General features: G+C 35.4%; 1 protein-coding gene across 3 annotated transcripts in view; it reads left to right on the top strand.

Moving 5' to 3' along the window:
- The window catches only part of VEGFC (vascular endothelial growth factor C), a 479,792-nt gene that overhangs the window by 335,035 nt on the left and 120,290 nt on the right, over nt 1–24,467 (top strand). The gene's annotated exons all lie outside the window — the stretch shown is intronic.

Here is a 24,467-nt window from a genome sequence, read left to right as displayed (position 1 = left end):
GATAGCAAATATTTCTTTCTGAAAGGCTACTCCTGCTCTCTTTCCACCTCAATTTTGTCAAGAACATTCCAGAAGAAATGAAATTATGTCTATATTCATACTCCTACATTCATACACTTTCATTTTCCTTAAACATAGTAACCATAACTGAAAATGTCAGCAAAAAGTCATGAACTCTATTTAGAAAATTTGCATGAATTTCCAATATAAATGTAAACCTATAAAAAAATCTATCTCTTTGGCCCAATTTTGTAATCGTATATAGAAAATGTTTTCTTTAAATTTTATCTATTTAAGGATATATATTTAAACTCTAGCTTTTTCATTTGAAAATACTTTTTATTGGGACATTTTCTGTTTTTCTGGAAATAGTTCTGTAAATGTAATGCATTCGAAATTGAATTTTGTATACTTTCACAATTGTTGGGGCCATTTTGATAGTTCAGTCAGCAAAAACAAAATCAATCCATACAGGCAAAAAACTTTGAAAGATTATGCTGACAGATAGAACATATACATTTTTAAGAATCTATGACTTTCTTCTCTATGTAAACTAAAAATAGCTGTTTCTCAAAATCTTTGGAAGGAGTAAGCAAAACTTGAAATAATCTTATAGTATGAGAAGATAAAATAATTTCAATGTTTACTAAAAGAGAGTTGAAAAACTAAAAATAAATAGTTTGTCATTACAGAAATGTGGTTCACAACCCTTGCCAGAGAAAACAGCTGACTTCATGAGGGTGGGGCAGGATTGCACCTCAAGGATCTAGGATACACAGTCCTCTCCAGTTCCCAGCAGTTGATTTAGGAGAGAATCATAGTTTCCATTTAAACCACAGAAGTATGAAAAACCTAACACACATTATCTTGAGGAAAAATAGGTCCATGCACCCTGCACTCATTCTTCTGAGGATTCCAGGGTTCCTAACTCTCCCCTTTTTTTCTAAAGCATCAATGGGATGCTTTCAGTTGGTCATAGACATTTTCTGGCATGGTCTATCTTAAAAATGGATCAAGGGACTATTCTCACAAATTTAATTTCTGGTGAGGCTCTCTGCTACTTTTGTTTTTTTTGTATATTTAAGCTCACTGCTAATTTCATTTCTAAAAATCATTCTGCTCTAAAATAATGCATGTGAAAGCCTCTGATATACTCAATAGAAAGTGGATAAAATATTCTAAATATAAGGATAAGATAATCAGCTTTACAATTTACAAGAGTATGTTAATAGCACTGTGGCAACTGGTTTGCAACCTGGACTCAGGATGACCAATACTGATGCTATTTGTAATAGTATAAAGGTCAGGGCCTGAACTAAGATGCTAACTATGAATAGAGAGAACAGGGGAGAAATTCAAGAGAGATTTCTGTAGAAGTACCAGAATTTGGTTGCTTAAATATACGGAATGAAGAGATAGAGCTGGGAGGGGGATAGCTCCCAGTTTTCTATTTGTTGAACTTGATAGTAAAGACATTAAAAAAGGGAAACAACGTGAGGAGAAGAGCAGGGAGAAGACAATAACAACTGGAAAAATCAAGCAAGAGACAAGAAATATGCAAGCTAAAGACAGGACTGGAAATGCTGGTACTGGAGCTAGCAGGGTACATGCTATTTAAAGCCATGGAGGCTGATGGAATCACCCTGGAAGGGTCAACAGAGCCATGTAGCAGTGTCAAAGCTTGGAACCAAGCTGAGCTGCTCCTAGCATGCACATATGTCCGAGCATCTTTGAAGTGAAATGGCGTGGAACAGGTCTATCATGGGCCTGCTGGTAACAAGAAACACAAAGAACACCACAAAGCCCCTGATCTAAGGTAACACCATATCCTAGAGGCGGTTTTCAGCTCTGCTGACATCTGTTCCTTAGACCATCCTCAGACCAGGCTCTGTGGACTTCTGCCATCCGTGTTCAGGACATAAATGTGACTAGGAAGAAGAAAGGGTCTAGAGCGAGAAGACAGAGGATTAGAGGGCTGTGGCCTCCATGCAGTCAAAGAGCGAAGATGAGAGACTGGCCACATTGAAAGTGGAAGTGTGGGAGGCTGTAGTCTGAGCGAACCATATCAAAAACATAAGCATTGAGAGGCATAATGGATGCATTTGAATGCAAAGTCCATAGTCTGGTCTTCAGATGGAATGACTAAAGCTGAAGAGAGAGGAAATGCATTTGATTTGAAGAGATCAGGGAACTGAAAGTCAAAATGTGAGTTGCTTATCTGCATAAACATTTAAATGATGTAGCTAATGCAGAGTTAAAGATGAAGTAGTGCATTGGGTATGCGAAGTTATCAATTAATTGGGTATGCAAAGTGATCGATTAGTGTGGACTTCCTTAAGAAACAGTATAGGTTAGTGAGAAAAAGAAATGTGGCTAGATAGTGTGGGCTGTATTGCAGGGGAGGGAGAATAATGGTCTAGAACTGTGCTGTGCACCGTGGTGGCCACCAGCTTCACGTGGCTATGGAATACTTGAAACGTAGTAAGTCTGAATTGAGATGGGCTGTAACTAAAAAATATATACCAGATATTTGAGACTTAGTACAATTAAAAAGACTTCAAAATAAGTATCCAATTAGTAATTTTATATTGATTTCAGGTTAAAATGAAAATATTTTGGATCTATTGGATACAATAAAATATACTGTTAAAATTAATTTCACCTGCTGCTTTTTATTTTTCTTTAAGATAGCTACTAGAACATTTAAAATTTCCTCTGTGGCTCATATCTGTGGCTTACATTATATTTCTATGCACAGGGCTGGTCTAGAAGTTTAAATGATTCCAGATAATCACTCTTTGTACTTTCTTCCTACTGAGCACTGGTACATACAAACCCCAGAGCTATTCATTTTTATAGTTTTGATATGTAACCTTATGATACAGTAACAAAAATAAAGTTATTAAAAGTACATGAGTGTGGCCGGGCATGGTGGCTCATGCCTGTAATCCCAGCACTTTGGGAGGCCAAGGCGGGAGGATCACCTGAGGTCGGGAGTTTGAGACCAGCCTGGTCAACATGGAGAAACCCTGTCTCTACTAAAAATACAAAATAAGCCGGGCATGGTGGCACATGCCTGTAATTCCAGCTACTCTGGAGGCTGAGGCAGAAGAATCACTTGAACCCAGGAGGCAGAGGTTGCTGCGACCTGAGATTGTGCCATTGCACTCCAGCCTGGGGAACAAGAGTGAAACTCTGTCTCAAAAACAAAACAAAACAAACAAACAAAGTACATGGGTGCTAGCTAGGACAAAATACTGAGGATACACTTTGTTCCCACTTCTTGCCTGATTCTGGGCATGGATTGGCATGGGATTACACAGTTGGACAGTGAAACTATAATTGACACTACTCTAATGATCCCAGTTCCCTGTCTGTCCCTTACCTCCCTATGTTCTCATGCAGATTCTTTCTTACCTGGAAGGAGGATGTCAAGCTGGGTCATAGGTTATGTTATAGGTAATTTTATGTATTAACTTAAGATAAAAGTTTTAAACGTTAAAATTTTAAATAATACATATTACTAAACATATAGCCTGCAATGTAAAGTGATAGAATTAATGTATCAGAGATTTAGGACGTCAGCCAATTTTAAATTGTGACCTTCAATACATCTAGTGTTTTAAAATAACTCTCTTAACCATTAGTCATGGCTCATATTCACAAAGAATAAAACAGTGCTCTCTTTTTAATCACACAAACTCATTTTTTCTTTACATGTATTTTCCCCTATTAAAAACAAAAATATGGTGTCTAAAAATAATTTCATGGAATTTTTTTCAATGAAGCAGTCACCTTTTTCTTTGTGGTGACAATCTTTACAGACACTGTAATAAAGCACATTGAAAAACAAAGACAAAAACAAAAATACCTGCACAGGAAACAACCAAGAAAATAAAAAGGCAGTCTATGGAATGGGAGAATATATTTGCCAATTATCTGATAAGGAGTCAATCTCCACAATATATATGGAAGTCAGACAACTCAATAGCCAAAAAGAAAAAAAACAAAAACAAAACCCTCCAAATAACTCAATTAAAAATGGGCAAAGGACCCAAATAGACATTTTTTCAAAGAAGATATATAAATGGCCAACAGGTATATGAAAAAATGCTTAGCATCACTAATCACCAGAATTGCAAATTAAAACCACAATGAGATATCACCTCACACCTATTAGCATGGCTACTGTAAAAAAGAAAAAAGGTTACAAGTGTTGGCAAAAATGTGGAGATAAAGAAATCCTTGTACACTGTTGTTGGGAATATGAATTAGTCCAACTGTTATAAAAAACAGTAAGAATATTCCTCAAAAAATAAAAAATAGAATCATCATATAATCCAGTAATTGCATTTCTGGGTATATATCCAAAGGAAACTTAGGTTGCTGCAGCATTACTCACAAAAGCCAAGATATGGAAGCAACCTAAGTGTGCATCAATGGATGAATGAATAATGAAAATGTGGCACACATACTTAAAGGAATTATTCAGCCTTCTGTGACAACGTGAATGAACCTGGAGGCCATTATGCTAAGCGAAATAAGTCAGGGGCAGAAAGACAAATACCGTATGATCTCAGGTGGAATGTGGAAAAAGTCAAACTTATGGAAACTAAGAGTATTACAATGATTGCAAGGACTGGGGGATGAGAGAAATGGAGAGATGTCCGTCACAGGAGACAAACTTTCAGTTATAAGATGCATAGGATGTGTTCAGTAATCTGATTGTGATAACCATTACACAATATATACTAAATAAAAATTCAAAAGAACATTTTTAAAAGGAGGAAATTTCGTTTTTTAAAAAATCTGAAATTCAGTATCTATATCTATATTGATACACATGCATACACATATATAGTCCTCTTAAACTTTTCTTTCCATTACCCTGGCTTCACAAATAATTATCTGACTGTCCAAGTTTTCTTATTACATATTAAAATTGGGTCAGTTTTATCAAGCCAATTTTATCAAGCCATTAAAAGTAAATTTTCTGGTTTTAATTGTTTAGCACCCTGTTCTCTCAAGTAACCAACCTGATTAACGGATTCTTTCTCCGAAGCAATACATGATTATGGGTTAATATGTTACCTTTCCTGAGAGCTGTATGTAATTTGATGACCTCCTGGTCATATGCCAACCTAGAGATTTTCAATTTTTAATTTTATTTAGCAGAAACTGTTTTTCCAAAGAAAAGTTAAGTGAATCTCTAATATAACACATGGACGCAGTGGGGGTTAATTACCCCAGTTGAAGCACTGGGGCTCTGGAGTCCAGCCCTGTTAGCTTTGCCTTTTACCGTACACAGTGGCTGCAGAAGATGCTTAGCAGCACCCTGGCACTATGCAGAGTAGGGTTGCTTTCAACACCCCTGCCTTAAAAGAAATGCCAAGCTTCTGTAGCACAGTGGGAATATTTGAGGGTTTATCAACTCCTCAATTCTCTCCACCTAGAGAGCGTCCTACTCTGCCTTTGACTAGAAGCACCCTTAACTTCTATTTTGTATGAATGTCTCATAAATATAATAGTAAATGTGATCATCAAGTGCTAACAAGTTCGTTAGGATATATAAGGATTACTGAGGGGAAATAGGATTGCAGCTATAAAATAGAGTCACAGAACTCAATATCAAAGACTCAAATGATTCTTGGGAAGTGTTTGACAAGCCATTAATGAGGAATCGCCTGGAGAATCTGTTTAAAATGCATAGTTAGTTAGAATGGGTCTGGGTTGGGGCATCAGATCCAAAATTTCTTTTTTTTTTTGAGATGGAGTCTGGCTCTGTCGCCCAGGCTGGAGTGCAGTGGCGTGATCTCGGCTCACTGCAAGCTCCGCCTCCCGGGTTCACGCCATTCTCCTGCCTCAGCCTCCCGAGTAGCTGAGACTACAGGCGCCCGACACCACGCCCGGCTAATTTTTTATATTTTTAGTGGCGACGGGGTTTCACCGTGTTAGCCAGGATGGTCTCGATCTCCTGACCTCGTGATCCGCCCGCCTCGGCCTCCCAGAGTGCTGGGATTACAGGCGTGAGCCAAATTTTCTAACAAATTCCTAGATGATGCTCAGGCTGTTTGTTTGAGGACTACCCTTTGAGAACTGAGGTTGTACAGGCACCTCTTAGTACTGCCTTATATGTTCACTGATGGGTACTGCAACTCCACACAGATAGGACCAGCAAGCACTCAGAATTTTTGGCAATGAAGTTTTAGGTTATATTACCTGATATTGAATCCTGACCAGTTACAATGTTTTCTGAGAACAAAGCAGGTGTGAAATACAGAGAGATGGAGGAAGTTATAAATAATAACCATGACCTCATAATGTTTTGAAGATATCATGTCTCATTAATTTTTTATGATTTTGTAATATACCAATTTCTTGTTTTGACTTTATGTCTGCAATTTTATTTGAGGTGAGATTGATAGATACAATCAAGTAAGGATTGTGGCTAAAGTATAAGATGAATAATTGAAAACCATGAGACATAAACTCTTACATTTTGCAAACTAGAATTATAGTTTCAATTTGACATCATGTTTAATAGAATTACACAGGGGCAGCAATCATTATGAATTGTAAGGAACAAGAAAGTATAATAGAATTCACATTTATAATAGAATGTGGCACTCAAAAGGCTTGAGGGATAGTGATACATTTAATAATTCTTGGCATAACCATTCAGAGTGGTTATAGTCTGTACTGTATACTAGTCTACGTAAATGGAAAAAATAAGTAATAAAAACAGCTTACTCTAGAACTTTCCCAAGGGTCAGATTAGCTTTATAAAATATTGATTGAAGCATAGATGGATTTGTATATAATGTGTATGTAGTCTTTTCTGGAATATCATAACATAATAATTTTGGAGAGTTAATCCTTAGATTATTAATTTCATTATTTTGTTTAATGTTAGATCATACCATAGAAGGTAAACAGAATATAATGAATACCCATTTGCCATTACTTAGCTTCAATATTTATAAACATTCTGCTATTTTTTTAAGACAGGGTTCACTTTGTCACCCAGGCTAGAGTGCAATTGTGCAATCATTGTTCACTACAGCCTCAAATTCCTGGGTTCAAGAGATCCTCCTGCCTTGGCCTCCAGAGTAGCTGGGACCACAGGTGTGCACCACCACACCAGGCTACCTTTTAAACTTTTTTTGTAGAGATGGCATCTTGCTATGTTGCCCAGGCTGGTCTCAAACTCCTGGGTTTAAGCAATCTTCCTGCCTCAGCCTCCTAAAGCACTGGAATTACAGGCATGAGCCACCATGCACAGCCACGTTCTGCTATTCTTAAATCTATACTTTGATTGATTCCCCACCTGCCACTCAATAATATCAACAACAATAGTATTAATGATAATTATGTTATGGTTAAGAATAATGACAATTACTATTATTATAAGTCTATTTTAGGTATAAGATACGTACACTGAATGTACTGAAATTTTAACTGTAAAATTTTCACAAACGTATACAGCTATGTAGACCCAAATCCATTATGGTATAGAACATTTCTACCTTTCTAGACAATGATTATGTTCCCCTCGTCAATTACACCTCTCTCAAGGCAACTGTTCTGATTCTCTCCTTAAATTAGTTTTGTCTGCCTATTCTAGAATTTCAATAAATGGAATTATAAACACAACATCCTAAAATTTATGAGATGCAGCAAAACAAGTTCTAAGGGGGAAATTTATAGGTGTAAATGCATTTATCAAAAAATACAAAAAAAATCTCAAATCAACAACCTAAATTTACAATTTAAAGAACTAGAAAAAGAATAAATTAAACACAATGCTAGAAGAAGGAAGTATAATAAAGCTAGGTGCAGAGATCAGTGAAATAGAGAATAGAAAAATAGAGAAGATCAGTGAAACCAAAAGTTGGTTTTTAGAAAAGATCAACAAAATTGATATAGCTTTTAGCTAGATAGACTAAGAAAAAAGGAGAAGACTTAAATTGCTAAAATCAGAATAAAAGTGGGGACATTACTACTGATTCTACAGAAGTAAGAAGGATTATAAGAGAATAGTATGAACAACTGTACACCAACAAGTTGGAAAACCTAGACGAAATAGACAAATTCCTAGAAATACAAAACCTACAAAGGCTAAAGCATGAAGAAATAGCAAATGCGAATAGATCTGTAACTAGTAAGAAGATTGAATCACTAATCAAAAATCTCCTGAACAAAAAAGTTCTGGACTTGATGGCTTCAACAGTGAATTCTACCAAACATTTAAATAACTAATAATAACCCTTACAAAACTTTTTCAATAAATTGCAGATGAGGGAACATTTTCTAACTCCTATGAGGCAAGCATTACTTCATACCAAAGCCTGACAAAGCACTGCAAGAAAGGAATACTATAGACCAATATTCCTTATGAAAATTGATGCAATAACTTTAAAGAAACTTTGTTTACCAGCTTGACTTTTGTGCAAACTACATAAATTCTCTTAGACATTCAGAATTATTGATGCCTTCTTAGACATGATTGTCATTTTTAAACACTGTAATATTCTGTGAATTTCTTTCAAAATAAATGTTATTTTTACTAAACATTTCATTAGTATAGAGAAAATATAAGATGAAATATAATTATTCATGTGTGCTGTCAACTCTAAATGACCTATTCAGTACAAAAAGCGAGTGATGTTATCTACAGTGTTTAATGGTGTTCTTTCAGAAAAGAGGCATTTCCTGTGATTTCTTTTGCAGCTTATCTGTATTCTAAAACATAATAACTATGGATGAAATCATTCTAATTTTAAACAACAATATATTTATATGTGTGCCAGTTTGTTATAATGAAATTCCTATAAAAACCTTATTGTTTTCTTTAAAACTGAAGTCTTAAAAATAACCTATTAAAAAACAGATGGCTAAATATACTCTGACATGAACTTAAGGTTATCTTTAAATGCAAATAACCATTTGGATGACTACACATAAAAATCTCTGATAAAGTAATTCACTCAAATATATTTGACATTAATTTCACGTACTTTTAATTACTTCTTCTTTAGTCATTCTTCATCTTATTATCCTAATCTTATTTTATTAATATTAATTGATTTTAGTTTATATACTGTTTACTCAAAATTGATCAAAGACCTAAATGTAAGATCTAATACTATAAAACTCTTGGAATTAAACACAGGGAAAAAGCTTCACAATATTGAACTGGCAATGATTTCTTGATATGGCACCAAAGGCACAGACAACCAAAAAAAAAAGACACATTGGACTTCATAAAAATGTAAAAAAAGTTTGTATATCAAAAGACAATATCAACAGAATAATATAAAGCAACAATAAAACTGTCATATTATAAACTGCCATAAATTCTCTTAGAAAAATAGGGAGAAATAGAGATCATTAATAGACAGAGGAATGGCTCCACAGTCAGATAAGAGAAAATAGTTATACAACAAAAAAAGGAGGCTAGAAAGGAGGAAAGTGGATGGGTAAAAAAGAAGGAAGGCAGGGAGGAGGGAAGGGAATGAGGAAGGGAAGAAAGAAGGAATAAAGGAATGAAGGAATTTCCATCAATATTTTTGGGTTAAAATCTTTGGCTTGAATTCCAGAAATGGCATTAAGAAAGCTACTGAATTGTGTGTGTGTGGTATACCTTAGTTTATTGATGTTCCCCCCGCCAAAAAAAAAAAAAAAAAAAAGCAAACCCAAAACAATGAAAAAGACTTGGACGCTAACCAAAAGTAGTGCTGTACTCCCCTATATATCCTGCTGCACTCCAATTTCAACAGATCCAAAAGTTATTTCTCCCTACTTCTCTATATTTTGGTTTGGCTTTTATGTCTTCACAGGGCTGTATATAATGTGCTGAGTAGAAAAATAAGACAAATTCTGGAGATACACACCTAAGTTTTGCAGAATAGTATGAACTCAGCCAAATGAATATTAATATTTCTAACTCTGTTTCCTCATCCATAGAAAAGGTAATAAGCCCCCCACTGGATTGCTAGGAGAAACTAAGATGATGATTGTGAAAATTCGACTTCTCCCACTTTCACATAGTAGATCTTCAACAGTACCCTCATTTACTCAGTCTCTAGCAATCCTTTTTAAGTTCAAACTCACATAATCAACCTAGGTTAGTTCTTTGCCATCTGTCCTGTAAGTTTTTGGGGAAATTATTTTATCCTATTTCTCTACCTTTAAATTCATTTTCTCTATCTCCTAACATACCTCTATTCTGGCCTAAATAATGATAAAAATTCATTCTTCAAAACTGCTCTTCTTATCATGTCACTTTACTGTTTAAAATTTATCAGAGGGTGGTCATTACAATGAGAGTAGTAACTAAACTTATGGTCAATATCAAGTGTCTTTTAAATTTCAGCTAACTCTAATTCGGCTTCCTTTCTCCCCAAATTTTGCACTGTCATCTTACATCCTTCCACATGCATCTCCACTTTTCTACCCAACTCCACCATGTTTTATTCCGATCTGTGTACTGCCTCCATTCCAGCACCTTTCCCCAGAACACGTAGATTGCTCTTTTCTCATGGTCTTGCTTTTCCAATTCCCCACTGGTCCCGGGAAGCCTAGTTTTTACTTCCTTCATGGTTATTTCTTCTCATTTCCCTCCAATCTTGATTGCTTCTTGCAAAATTACTATAGTTTTTACTATGCTTATGCTCATTCAGGAATTTATATAAAGCTTTATCTTTAATTAGTGTTCTACATTGTTAAATACAGTGAGTTCCAAGTTTCTCTTCAAAGAATCAGTATGTCAGTATGTTACGTTTCTTGTCCTTTGTTCTCCATTTTAAAGTTTAACTTCCTTGTTCTCTTCATCTCTTTGTCCCTAGTTTCAGTAAAAAACCTTTCCACCAGCTCTAATCAGTAGTTCACATCTGCTCTGTCCTGAGTCAGCCCTGGTCACCTACTCTGACCTGATTCACTTTTAGTTACCTGTTCTGTAACAGTCATTCCCGCCGAAACTGCTCACCCCGCCACTCTGGCTCATACCCTGCTCTCTTTAAAACAGTCAATCAGAATTAGCTTAGACTGTGCAGTCCAACCCTAGCCAATAAGGGAACGACACAGCAGTAGGGTCTACCTGTGTCAGGAATAAGAACCCCTTCCCCTCCCTTGTTCAGGTGTGCTCTCACCATTGCTTCATCCATGAGATGCATCCTTCTGTAGAAGTAAAATTGCCTTGCTGAGAAAATTTATGTTTCAGTGCTATTTCTTTTGCGGCACTGAAAATTTATTTCTAACATACATGTTAGCAATTTCACACATATTTATTGTCTAGGAGAAAGAATGTTTTAAAAATAAATGTTAAAGCAATATGTACTAATTGTGAACATATATAGTATATGTATATTTTATATAGTATATACATACATATCCCATGTATATATGTATATATGTACATATACATATGTATAGAGTATATAGTATATACATATAGCGTATATATGTATATGCTCTATATAGAATATGTACATATAGCATATATATGTATATGCTCTATATAGAATATGTACATATAGAGTATATATATACATATGTATAGAGTATATAGTATATACATGTATATCTATATAGAGTATATATATATACTCTACATGTATATATATATACTCTATACATACACTATATGTACACATTATATATAGTATATATGTGTACTATATATGTATATAGTATGTATATATAGTATGTGTATATAATGTATATATAAGTATATAGTGTGTATATATGGCATATGTATACATATACTATATACCTGTATACTATATATAATATACATATACTATATATACACAATTAGTACATATTGATTTAGTATTTATTAACTATGTATATATCTTGTGAAATACACAAAGAACAATACAGAAAAAGTCATTCTCCAACCTACTTTCAAGAGATAAACTGTTTAAAACTTACTGTATTTTCTTAGTCATTTTTTCTTTGCTTGTACAGTTAACAATTAGAATAATATTTATATATGTATATTTGAGTACATTCCTATTTTATTTCTCACTTTATCCTGCATATCTGCCCATGGAAATCCATATTCTTTAAAAACATAATTGCAATGCACACATCATATTTAATTAAAGATGAATATATCAACATTTGACATCAGTTCCCACATCAGCTACCACTTAACCCTTCCCCTCATATCCGTATTTTCCAAAAGCATTTTCCATGCTCATTGTCTTTATTTCCTGGTTTTCCTTTCTCTTTTCAACCTACTGAAATCTGCCTTATGCGTCCAACATTACAACAGAATATTTAAATGAGATCAGCAGAGAAATCCAGTGAGTTTTTGCCAGAGCTCATCTTACTTAATTGGCAGGATTTTACATTGCCAGTGGCTACGTCTATCCTACTCTACTCTCATCCTTTGACATCTGTGACAACCCGGTTTCTCAGCTTTCCTTCTAACTCCTAGTCCACTTGTCACATGCCTTCGTGGGCTCATCCTCCTCTTCCTGACTTTTATGATAGTGTTTGCCAAGGATTGGTCTCAGGCTTTTCCATTCTCTTTATTCCTTCTCTCAAAGTAATTAGCTTCACTCCCCCAGCTCTAATTAGTATGCATTGATGACTCTGAAATGTATGTCTTCAAACCAGGCCCCTCTTCTGGGCTCCAGTCTATTATATCATCAGCTAAGTATCCGATATTCCCACGTGGATGCATCACTGGTAACTGAAACTCCACATATCTAATGTGGAACTTGCAATCTCCCTGCATAACTTGGTCCTATTCAGCTTTCATATCTTGCTGAATGGCACTTCCATCAGTCCAATGGCAAAAGCTTTAAACCTGACATTTAACCCTACAACTTTCTTCTTGTTCATTCCTATGCCCAATAAAACAGACAACTCTGTAAACTTTAACTCTCCTGAGTCTATCCACCTATTTCCACATCTACTGCCAGTACTCTCATTAAACTTACGATCCTCTCTGGACTGAATTCTCACAATTGTATTCTTTTATTTGCTCAAAAACTCTTCCAGTCTATTTTTGTCACTGTAGTCAGTGTATTCATTTAAAAGTATAAGTTTGATTATGCCACTCTCCATCCTTGGTCCATTCTAGGACCAATGTTTGACTTCTCATTAATTTCCCTAAAATTCATATCCTTAACAAGTCCTACATGGCACTATGTGATCTGGCTGAGAAATGGCATAAGCCCTCAGTTGGAAAATTAATGAATCCATGCAGTTCAAGCAAACTGCAGGTGTAATCCCTCCAGTGATAAGAGGGTTTTCAGAAAACCAAAATAATCCAAGAGAGTTAGCTCTAAACATCTGCAACCTGAATGAAAATTATTTCCTGACTTTTACTAGCCTAATACTGTGCTTTCAATTAAAGAATACCAAAGGCACAGCATTAGGCTAGTAATAGTGAAAGTGAGGATGTAATTTTCCTCCTATTCCTTTGCCCCTCTACCTTCTTTTTCCTTCTCTTATAGTGACTTGAAAGCATCAGAAAAGGTAGCTAGCAAAAGGAGGTGGAGGGGTAGCAAAGTAAAACAATGAGAACTACCCCTTTTCTGTTGTTGAAAGTGAGACTGTAATATCATTAGGGACAGGATAAAAGCTGTGATTTTTAGCAAAGACAGGAATTCTTTTTCAGATATTATTGTTAAACTGAATTAGGATAATAAATTACAAAACTCAGACTGTTTCTATGTCTAGAGGGAACAGGGAGACTTTTTATCATCTAGGAATAATTAAACAACTCATTGGGCTCATCATAATTTTGATTCAACTAGCAAAAGTAAATGTGAGTATGTGGTAGGGAAAAAATAGAGTTGTTTTCTAGTTACACACCACAAATCTTCATTGTTCAATATGCCAGTTTGAAGAAGCAACATATGTGGGATTCAGTGATGGAATGGTAAGTGAGAATGAGAAATCTAGACCCTGCATGTGATATCTTCTGTCTTGTGAGCATGGGGCAATCCTGAGATAGGAGCCATGTGGCAAAGCAGAAAGCCTTACTAACCCTGTAGCCCTGGGGAAAGCAGAGCCACCACAATCAGCATCTACTTCTTACCCACAGGCCCTATTATGCAAGAGAAAAATATTTCACCACCATTTTCAACATGGATTGAATATATGCTCTCAGGACAATTTAGGTTTATTCCTATTGTTCCAGTGTAATTATCATTATAGCCCTTTTTTATTCTCAAAATGTCTTCTTTTCCCAACAGTATGTTACATAGTCACATTTAACAGAGATTAAAGATACATGAAGCAAAAACTGATTCAGTTGCAAGAAGAAATGGATAAATCCAGTTCGAGATATCAAAACTCTCTCTCAATAATTGATAGAATATACAGAGAGAACATCAGAAGGTCAGAGGGGATATAGAAGAATTAACACTATTCATCAACTTGACCTAATTGACAAGTATAGAAAATTCCATCCTACCATAGCATAACATACATTCTTTTCAAGTGCAGATGAAACATTTACCAAGATAGATAATGTTCTGAGCCAAAAAATCAAGGCTAACTAAATTTTAAAAGATTCAAGTCATAAAAAGTACATTTTCTGCTCATAATAAAATTAAGTTAGAAGCAACAGTAGGATCTCCAGGATATTCAAAAATATTTAGAAACTACATGCCACAATTATAAGTAACCCACAAGTCAAAGAAAAATATCAAAAGGCAAATTAGAAAGTATTTCTTACTGAATGAAAATTAAAGCATAACATATCAGATTTTGTGGTAAGTTACTAAATCAGTACTTAGAAGGAAAGTTACAGCACTAAAAAGGCAAAAGGTTTCAAATCAGTGACTTGTTTGTGTTCGGATACTAAAATACATATATATATATATGTTTAGGCTGGGGTTAATTATATATATAAGTATATATATATTTATATGTAAGTATATGTAAATTTACCTTGAATCTTTTAAACTTTAGTTAGCCTTGATTTTTTTTGGCTCAGAACATTGTCTATCTTGGTAAATGTTTCGTATGCACTTGAAAAAATGTATGTTATGCTATGGTAGGATGGAATTTTCTATACTTGTCAATTAGGTCAAGCTGATAAATAGTGTTTATTCTTCTATATCCCCTCTGATGTTCTGTCTGTATATTCTATCAATCATTGAGAGAGAGTTTTGATATTTTGAACTGGATTTATCCATTTCTTCTTGCAACTGAATCAGTTTTTGCTTCATGTATCTTATTTTTACTTATATTTACATATGCTTATATATAAGCATATGTAAATATTTATATATAAATATAAGTATATGTAAATATAATATAAAATATATAAATATATAAATACATAAAGTTAATCCCAGCCTAAACTGAAGAAAAAATAATGATGAGAGCCAAAATCAATGGAGTAGGAAAAAAAAGGAAAAAATCAGAAAAAAACAATGAAATAAAAAGTAGCTTTTTGAGAAATCAACAAAATTGATAAGACTCCAGCCAGACTGATGGGGGTTGGGGAGAGAGAAGATACAAGCTATTAAACTACTAATATCAGCAACAAGAGAGGTGACATCATCATATATTCCACATATATTAAAAATAATAAGGTAATATTATAAAAAACTTTATGCCAATAAATGTGACAACTTAAATAAAATAAAAGCTATCCTTGAAAGGTACAAAACACAAAAGCTCATTCAAGAAGAAATTAATAATCTGAATGGACTTATATTTATTAAAGAAACTGAATTTACAGTTAAAAATCTTACCACAAAGAAAACTCCAGGTCCAGATGGCTAATCGAGTTATGCTAGACATTTAGGAAAAAATAACACCAATTCTATACAAACTCTTGGAGTTATTTCAGCAATAAAAGGTTGGTTTAACACTCAAAAACCAATCAGTATGATTCATCATATTAAGCAACTAAAAAAGAAAAACTATATGATCATCTCAACAGATGCAGACTCTCACAACTTCTATTCAATATTGTATTGATTATATCCAGTGGAATTGGGAAAGAAAAATAAATGCATCCAGACTGGAAAGTAAGAATGAGAACTGTCTTTATTTACAGACTACATAATCAGCTATTTAGAAAATCTTATGGAATCTACAAAAGGTCTACCAGCACTAATAAGTAAATTTAGCCAGACTGCAGGATACAAGATCTATATACAAAAATCAATTGTAATTAGCAATCAAGAATTGAAGTTTTAGGCTGGACGCAGTGGCTCACGTCTGTAATCCCAGCACTTCGGGAAGCAAAGGCGGATGGATCACTTGAGGTCAGGAGTTTGAAACCAGCCTGGCCAATATAGTGAAACCCTGTCTCTCTCTCAAAAAAAAAAAAAAAAAAAAAATTAACCAGACGTAGTGGCGTGTGCCTGTAATCCCAGCTATTCGGGAGGCTGAGGCAAGAGAATTGCTTGAACCTGGGAGGCAGAGGTTGCAGTAGTGAGTCCAGATCATGCTACTGCACTCCAGCCTGGGCGACAGAGTGACACTCCATCTCAAAAAAAAAAAAAAAAAAAATTGAATTAAAAAAATCAGTACAATAGCATAAACAATTATAAAAAATTGGGGGACATATCTGTCAAAGACATATAAGACCTGTAAAAAGAAAACTACAGAATGTTGCAGAGTGAAGTTAAAGAGGACCTACATATTTGGCAAGATATACCTTGTTCATGAATCAGAAGACTCAATACTGTTAGGATGCCAGTTGTACTCAGATTGACCTATATCAAGTTTTGATCATTATCAAAATCCCAGCAGACTTTTTTTGGTAGAAACTTATAAGCTGGTTATGAAATTAACATGGAAATACATATTATACATATGTTTGGCTAGATTGGTCAAAATATTTTTGGCAAAAATTAACAAATTGGATGACTAACATTAGACAACTTCATGACTGATTTTAAAGCTTAAGTAATCAAGACAATGTGGTGTTGGGCTAAAGACAGACAAACAGATCAATGGAACCAAATAGAGATCCCGAATAAACCCATACATATATGGACAATGAATATTTGACACAGGTCCAAATGCAATGCAGTGGGAAAAGAATAGTCTTTACAACATATTTTGCTGGAACAACTGAATCTCCATATGCAATTAGGAAAGGATGGATAGATGGAAGGAATATAAGAAAAGTTAACACATGAGTTTCTCCATAACTCAGTGTCCTTGTTGATATATATAGAGAGATTATAGTAATTTCTATATAATAATATTTTGGGGAGTACTAAATATATGAGAATTTGCAACATCCCTAAAAATATAGCCAGACACACAGTAGGCACAATATGGCTATAAGCTATTATTATAAAGGTAAAATGTCAATATCTGTATGCAAGAAGTTCCAGAGAACTATAACAAGAGAGATACTTTGTATAGATTATTTGACTAATAATTTCTTAGAAATTACACACACACACACACACACACACACACACACACACTGATTAAAAGGGCCAAAACTGTGCTAAAGAAGTTATGGATAATTCCCTATGGACAAACAATGGTAAAATTCAATATAATAAAAAACAAAGAAAATGTTCTAAAATTTTCCAACAAGAATGGCCAACCATCTAACAAGGAACAGTATCATGTTTACATTCATAAAAGGGAAGGAGAGGGGAGTGCCTAATCCCCTGAATTTAGGCTCAGTCAAAAACTAGTTCTGAAACATTAAACAAGATACTTAACTTCTTCATAGCTCAGTTTCCTTGTTGATATAATATAGATTATAATAATTTCTATATCATAAGATTTGGGGGAGTACTAAATACATTAGAATTTTCCTATGAGTGCCAACCTGCTAGTACCAATCGTTTGTTATGAAATACTTAATTTCGTTCATCATTGGACTCAACCACTAGTTGAATTTTTATGTGAAAGAGAACAACAGAGCAGGTAACCAAAATCAAAACCTCCCTGGAAAGAAAGGTTTCTGCACCCCTAAAAATACAACCAGATACATAAGAGACATAATATGGCTATAAACCATTATTATGCTTAGATTTCTTGGTACAATATTTGATGAAGGAATACAATAGAATGACATTTTCAAGGTGCTTAAAAAAGAAAGTCAATGTTCAAATCTGATACCATTTGAATAGTCACTTAAATACAAGGGTAAAACAACAGAAAAATGTCGTAAATATAAAGAAGAAATAAAGATTAGGATATCAGACATGATATTAATAACACACAACAACACATGTGCAATTATTAATGCTTTATCCAAAGTTTATTGAGAGGTTACTAGATACTAAATATTATTTTAAGTTCCTTACACATATTAACTAATTTAGTATTCACATAAACCCTATGTGACAAAAAGAGGTTCACCAAAGGTCACCCAGGGTATATATGATAGACAACCAAGAGTTACCTCCATAGTAAGCCTTCATTGTAAGGTTTGTAAATCTGAGTCAGATCTTAAATACAAACCATCTGTTCCTTGTTCCCTTTCTGAGGCTTTTCTCCATGAAAGTTTGTTTGCAGATGTTATCTTTGAGAAAGGATCTTTGAGTATGATTTCAGTGGAGGCAGAAACCTTTCTTTCCAGGGAGGTTTTGATTTTGGTTACCTGCTCTGTTGTTCTCTTTCACATAAAAATTCAACTAGTGGTTGAGTCCAATTATGAACGAAATTAAGTATTTCATAACAAACGATTGGTACTAGCAGGTTGGCACTCATAGGGAAAAGTGTGCATGATTGTTGGTTTTGGCCACATCATGCATACATTTCTCTTGATATTTAAGTCGTCATGTCAAGGAATGACTACAGATACAGAAAGCAATATTCAAGTTAGAGAACATGAATTTTTACTGGGTAAGAAATAACAACCATTGGTTAACTATCAAGACTCTTGAACCTTCAATGATGAAAGAAAATATAGAAGGAAAAAACGAAAAAAAAAAATACCCTGCAGAATCAAGCATGGCCATGTGGCCCAGCCATTAAAATTTACTTTTATAAGTCTTGTAAAACTGTAAATTTTGTTAAGTCTTTTGTAAGTCTGCTTTTCTTTTCTTTTCTTCTCTTCTCTTCTCTTTTTTTTTTTTTTTTTTTTTTTCTGAGACAGAGCCTTGCTCAGTGGTGCAACCTTGGCTCACTGCAAGCTCTGCCTCCCGGGTTCACGCCATTCTCCTGCCGCAGCCTCCCGAGTAGCTGGGACTGCAGGCGCCCGCCACCACGCCTGGCTAATTTTTTGTATTTTTAGTAGAGACGGGCTTTCACTGCTGTGTTAGCCAGGATGGTCTCAATCTCCTGACCTTGTGATACGTTCGCCTCGGCCTCCCGAAGTGCTGGGTTTACAGGGTGAGCCACTGTGCCCGGCCGTAAGTCTGCATTTCTATGAAAATGCAGTTCGTACTTGTTGGTGTTAAGACTGAATATATTGTGTGAGTCCCTTATAATGCTTTGTCATGTCTGCCCAAAGTATGGTAGAGCCCCAAATTGGGTAAGAAATATCCAAACTTCAAAGACTTTTGTAAGTCTTTGTAAGTCTTGAGTGGAAGCTGTCCATATCCTGCAGTTGCCATCTTGAAACAAAGCTTCGTGGTAGAAGCTGTCTCTATTCCAAGGGCCATTTGCTTCTGAAAAATACTTTAGAATCCCTAATTTTAAATCTTCTAATGGAATGTCAATCCTTTTGTCAGTGGGTCAAACCTGGTGTCTTTTTAGCTGGGAGACATGAATCCAGACATCTATACCCTCAAGTTTAACTGCTGTCCTAGTCAAATTTATCTGCTATTTCTTTCCAATGTGGTTTCTAGGAATTTTTTCTATGCTGTCTTTTCCAGATGACAAAGTCTTTGTTTTCCACGTCATGCCAAGGTTCTTTGGGAGAGAATATGAAGAAAATGCAACTCATACTTGTTGGTGATAAGACTGAGTATATTGTGTGAGTCCCTTGTGGTGCTTTGCCATGTCTGCCCAAAGTATGGTAGAGCCCTAAATTGGGTGAGAAATATTCAAACTTCAAAGGGTGACCTGTTACTGTCATAATCTACCTTTCTAGCAGACAAAAGTTTCCTCTCACTTTGGAAATTAGCAAACATTGACTAGGATATTCAAAATCCATACCAAGGAGGTGACTGTATGAAACCCATTTGTAAGGGTTCAAAGGTACCCTGACACTTGAGTTCTTGTCCAGTCTCCACCTTTACAGTTTAACTAGATTATGCTGGTGCAAAAGAGACAAGCAACCGGAGACATTCTCAGCAACCTCAATAAAATTACCCCACCAATGTCGACAAAGTACAGTGATCAATTTGTCCTTCTTGAGGTGGGAAATTTAATGAAAAATGTTTGCAAGTTTCCACCTGAGGTCCACTGGTGACAACAAACTGCCATTCTGAAAGTGACAGATTATGAAGAACATTTCTCAGTAAGGTCTGAAGATGACAGGCACAGTATGAAACAGGGAGAATTTGTGGATTATTAGAGATAGCCACCACTGGAGTCGTTTAACTCTGAGAAAGAGGTCATGTGACAGCGGCAAGTCTTTTGGTTAATATGATAGTGCCAGGATCAAACATTCACAAGCCCACCCTTAAGACACAGAAATTCTCCTTGAGCATTTAAGGGCAAATAGGAAACTGAGTCCTTGAGACTCATTTGGAAGTGCGTCACTGATTTCCTACTTCCTTTTTTCCCCTTTAGTTTCATTCCGTGAGGGCTTGGAGGTCTAGCAACAGGATTATCTTCCTTTCCAGTTTTGCTTGTATGTTAAATTTCCCTATTTCTGACATTAGGCCACTCAGAGAAAGTGAGGCAAGAGCTGGCACTGCACATGTTCCAGGACCTACACCTGAATGTTTTCTATAGGTGTGATGGAGCATCCCCCTGAGGTTTCCAATGCTGTCATCTTTGTTTTGGTGCATAAACTCCAAAAGTTTTGTCTAAAATTTATAGCTTTTTTAAGTTCCTCTGGTTTTCCTCTGAAATGTGGAGTCTCTTAAATCATACTTAGGGTATTCACACTGCCTTTTCTGACACATTTTGTTGCATTTGAGGTTCATAATAACCTATAAATCAGTTGATAGAGATCTGGGAACCCTGAATTATGTGTTCCTGGAACTATTGCAAATTTCTCTGTAAATTTATGCCTACCTTGCATAGACTTTGTAAGTTTTTGAAAATGACTTTTAGCTTAGACCCAACCCAGGGCTTAAAATCTGCCATAATGAGCTTATTCTGATTTGGTCAACTTTAAGAGCCAATTGACCATTTAGTGTTTCTAGCTGGCCAGTAAGAAAAGGGACATCAGAAAGAGTATCAGGGAAGGGGAACTTGGAGGGCAACTGGGTGAGAGAACAGGAATAGTAAAGGTAAAATGTTTTTGATTCAAGTGGTGATTTGGGCAGATCTAAAAAAGAGCTTTTCACATTTTTTCATTTGCGCCTTCCATGGAATAATTACTGAAGCAATTGTGGAATCTGTATTTTTATTGTAAGACTTCTTATATCAGTCAGAACATACATATCATTGAATGTTTGGAATTTCACTCTCTTTCCATAAGGCACCTCTCAAATGAACAGTTTTTGTTCTTACAAAAGGTTTCTCAAATGGCCTCTGAAATTCTAAATTAATGTTGGTAAAATTAAGCTGTTTAGACAGAGATACATAGTATTAGTTATAGTGTAAAATACACGTAGGAGGCAGGAATATGGCTTGGAGGGGATATGCACTTAGGTTTAGTCTGAGACAAAAGGCAAAATGATCTGGCAATGGGTGGTCAAATGAGTTGTTTGTGTACCTCATGCCCTTGGCTCCTCAAACTAAAGGTTAGGTAGTCTCCAGTGGCAAACCTGATAAATGTGCAGTTTGGGAAGATGGAAAGTTTGACCAAGAGATCTCATTCAAAATCAGTGTCTCACAGACAAAACAAGACTTCAAATCTTTGTATAAGCTTTTGATAAAGTTTATGGCAATATCTGTCTAGTCAATACCAATCCTTCTGGGCATCTAGTCCCAAGGGATGGCTCAGTGAATTGACTTAACAGGACCTGTGCTTATTCTCTTTCTTATGAACTTCCTTTTTTTGACTCCCATGAGAAAATTTTGAAGGCAGCAGTGACAAAAAGCAATAGTTAGTAATAAGGCAGATATCCATTGAGGATAAATTTGTTCAAGTCTGATCAAATAATCAAAGGGTTCTTGAAAGGAGATCTTTTAGCATTTGGTAGCGTGATAAAAAGAAACTGGGACTGAAATCTAACAGAAGACTTAACCCTTCATTGCAGTCAGAGTGATTCCCCCCACCAAGCCAGGAAGCTCAAGAGGCCTCAGTGATTTGCACTATTTTTGAATTTAGGATCTTTGCTTGAGCTACAAGGGAGAAGGATTTCAATGGGACCTCCAAGTTGTTGAACACCCCAAATATCAGTAGAAAACTTTTCAATAAACAAAAGTTCCATTTAGCCGAACCTACAGCAGTAAGGGAGAGTGCCACCTGGACAGGGTCTTAGGGTGTCTTGGGTAAGTCAGAAGCAGAATAGTTGTAGAGCTTTGGAGTCTGGACACGAGTGGTTTAAGGTGGGTTTTTCAAAGTGGGGAATTGAGTAAGATTGGGCAAAGTTCATGATCTAGTAGTTTAGGATCAGTTAACACCTACCTGTAAGTGAGAGTGTGGGTAAGAAAACTGTCATTAATAAGCAGGCTGTTTACCAGAGTCAGAATATTATTGTCTTTGATATATTGTTTTGCCAGCATTTCCTGAAGCAAACACTGAATTTAAATACTGGATTGCAGTCTTATCTTTTCCAGGCTAATGTTTCCTAGAAGAAACAACTAAGTCACGTGTACATAACTGGTTCATAGTTTTACCTAAGTCATGTTCATAGCTGATCTCAATTCTTAAAGCCTATGATTTTAATATCAGAAAAAGTAGAACTTCAAATAAAAATATCAGAAGTTAAAAATACGACATTATATACTACTAAGAAGAAAATTAGATCAAAATGATATGGTATCCCATTATGTTAAAAAATAACAGAAAGAACTACAGTCAGAAACAGAAAAACATGTCAACAATTATAACTGGAGATTTTAATGTCATTCCCAAACAAGATTTGAATATTATAATAAGCTCAAAATTAATACCCAACAAAAATAAAGCACACACAGAATTAGTTGCAATGATCAGCCATGTCCAGGACTACAAAGAAAGCCTGAATGCATTTCTAAAAGCAACATCATTTATAGCAAAAATTAAATATAATAAAATTAGAAATTGATAAAAATCATATATCCCTAAACTAAGAAAACACAAATAACTTTTGGGTTAAAATATAAACAAGTTAAGATATATTTGCAACTGTTTGCCAAAGGAAGTACTATGTGTCAAAATTGAGAAATACAGGTAAAGCAGAATTTAGACAAAACTTGTATTTTATTGATCAACTGATTGATTGCAGAGATGGGGTCTTGCTGTGTTGCCCAGGCTGGTCTCAAAGTACCTTCAAGTGATCCTCCTTCCTCAGCCTCCCCAAATGCTGGGATTACAGATGTGAGCCACCACACATGGCCCAAAACTTGTATTTTTAAACTAAAAAGAAGAAAAATGAACTAAGCATTCAGCTAAAAAAGCTTGAAATGAAGCAACAAAGTAAAACTAACAAAGCAAGAAGGTAGGGAATAACAAATGAGAAATAAAGTAGATGGTCAGAATGGATATTAGAGAATGTACAATGGATATATTATCATCATTATTTTGCCGTCCAAAGCTATCATCTCCCATATCTACTTGGGAGGCTGAGGCAGGAGAATAGCCTGAACCCAGGGGTTGCAGTGAGCTGACATGGCGCCACTGTACTCTAACTGCACTCCAGCATGGGAGACAGAGTGAGACTCCATCTCAAACAAACAAACACACACACAAAAAAAAACACAAAAAACAAAACCTATCATCAAAGAAAACAAAAACTCAATATGTAAAAGAGGTGTTATTCTGGCTGGGGCCCTGCTACCTCTCTTTCTCCACTGACTGAGCGATGCTTTTTGAAAAACCAGATTTAGAAGACCTGTTGTAAAATAGGTCTTGCAGGAAGCTAGTGATGAACTCACAAACCAGTGAAAAGGATTTTCTCAACCTTTAAAATCTGCTAGTGGCAAAAAGTGTTTCCAGGGGTAAGGAAGAAAAAAAACAAAAAGTCCTGAGCAACGATTCGTTTTTACCTTAAGACATTCTTTGTGTGTGTGTGTGTGTTATTTTTTTTTTTTTTTTAAGTAGAGACGGGGTTTCACCGACGTTTGAAAATATTTATCATGGTCTCCCTAAGATGGATGGTGTTAGCCAGGATGGTCTCGATCTCCTGACCTCGTGATCCACCTGCCTCGGCCTCCCAAAGTGCTGGGATTACAGGTGTGAGCCACTGTGCCCGACTAACCTTAAGACATACTTAAACAACTACTGCTTGATTGTTTTTGGAGACCTTTTTTTTATTCAAGTAAACTTTTTGCCAGCATTTTCTGATTCAAAATGTAGC

Source organism: Symphalangus syndactylus, chromosome 4 (genome assembly GCF_028878055.3).
Source record: "Symphalangus syndactylus isolate Jambi chromosome 4, NHGRI_mSymSyn1-v2.1_pri, whole genome shotgun sequence".
Lineage (NCBI taxonomy): Eukaryota > Metazoa > Chordata > Mammalia > Primates > Hylobatidae > Symphalangus > Symphalangus syndactylus.
The sequence above is the reverse complement of the archived record's forward strand: the minus strand, read 5'-3'. Positions and strand labels throughout refer to the sequence as shown.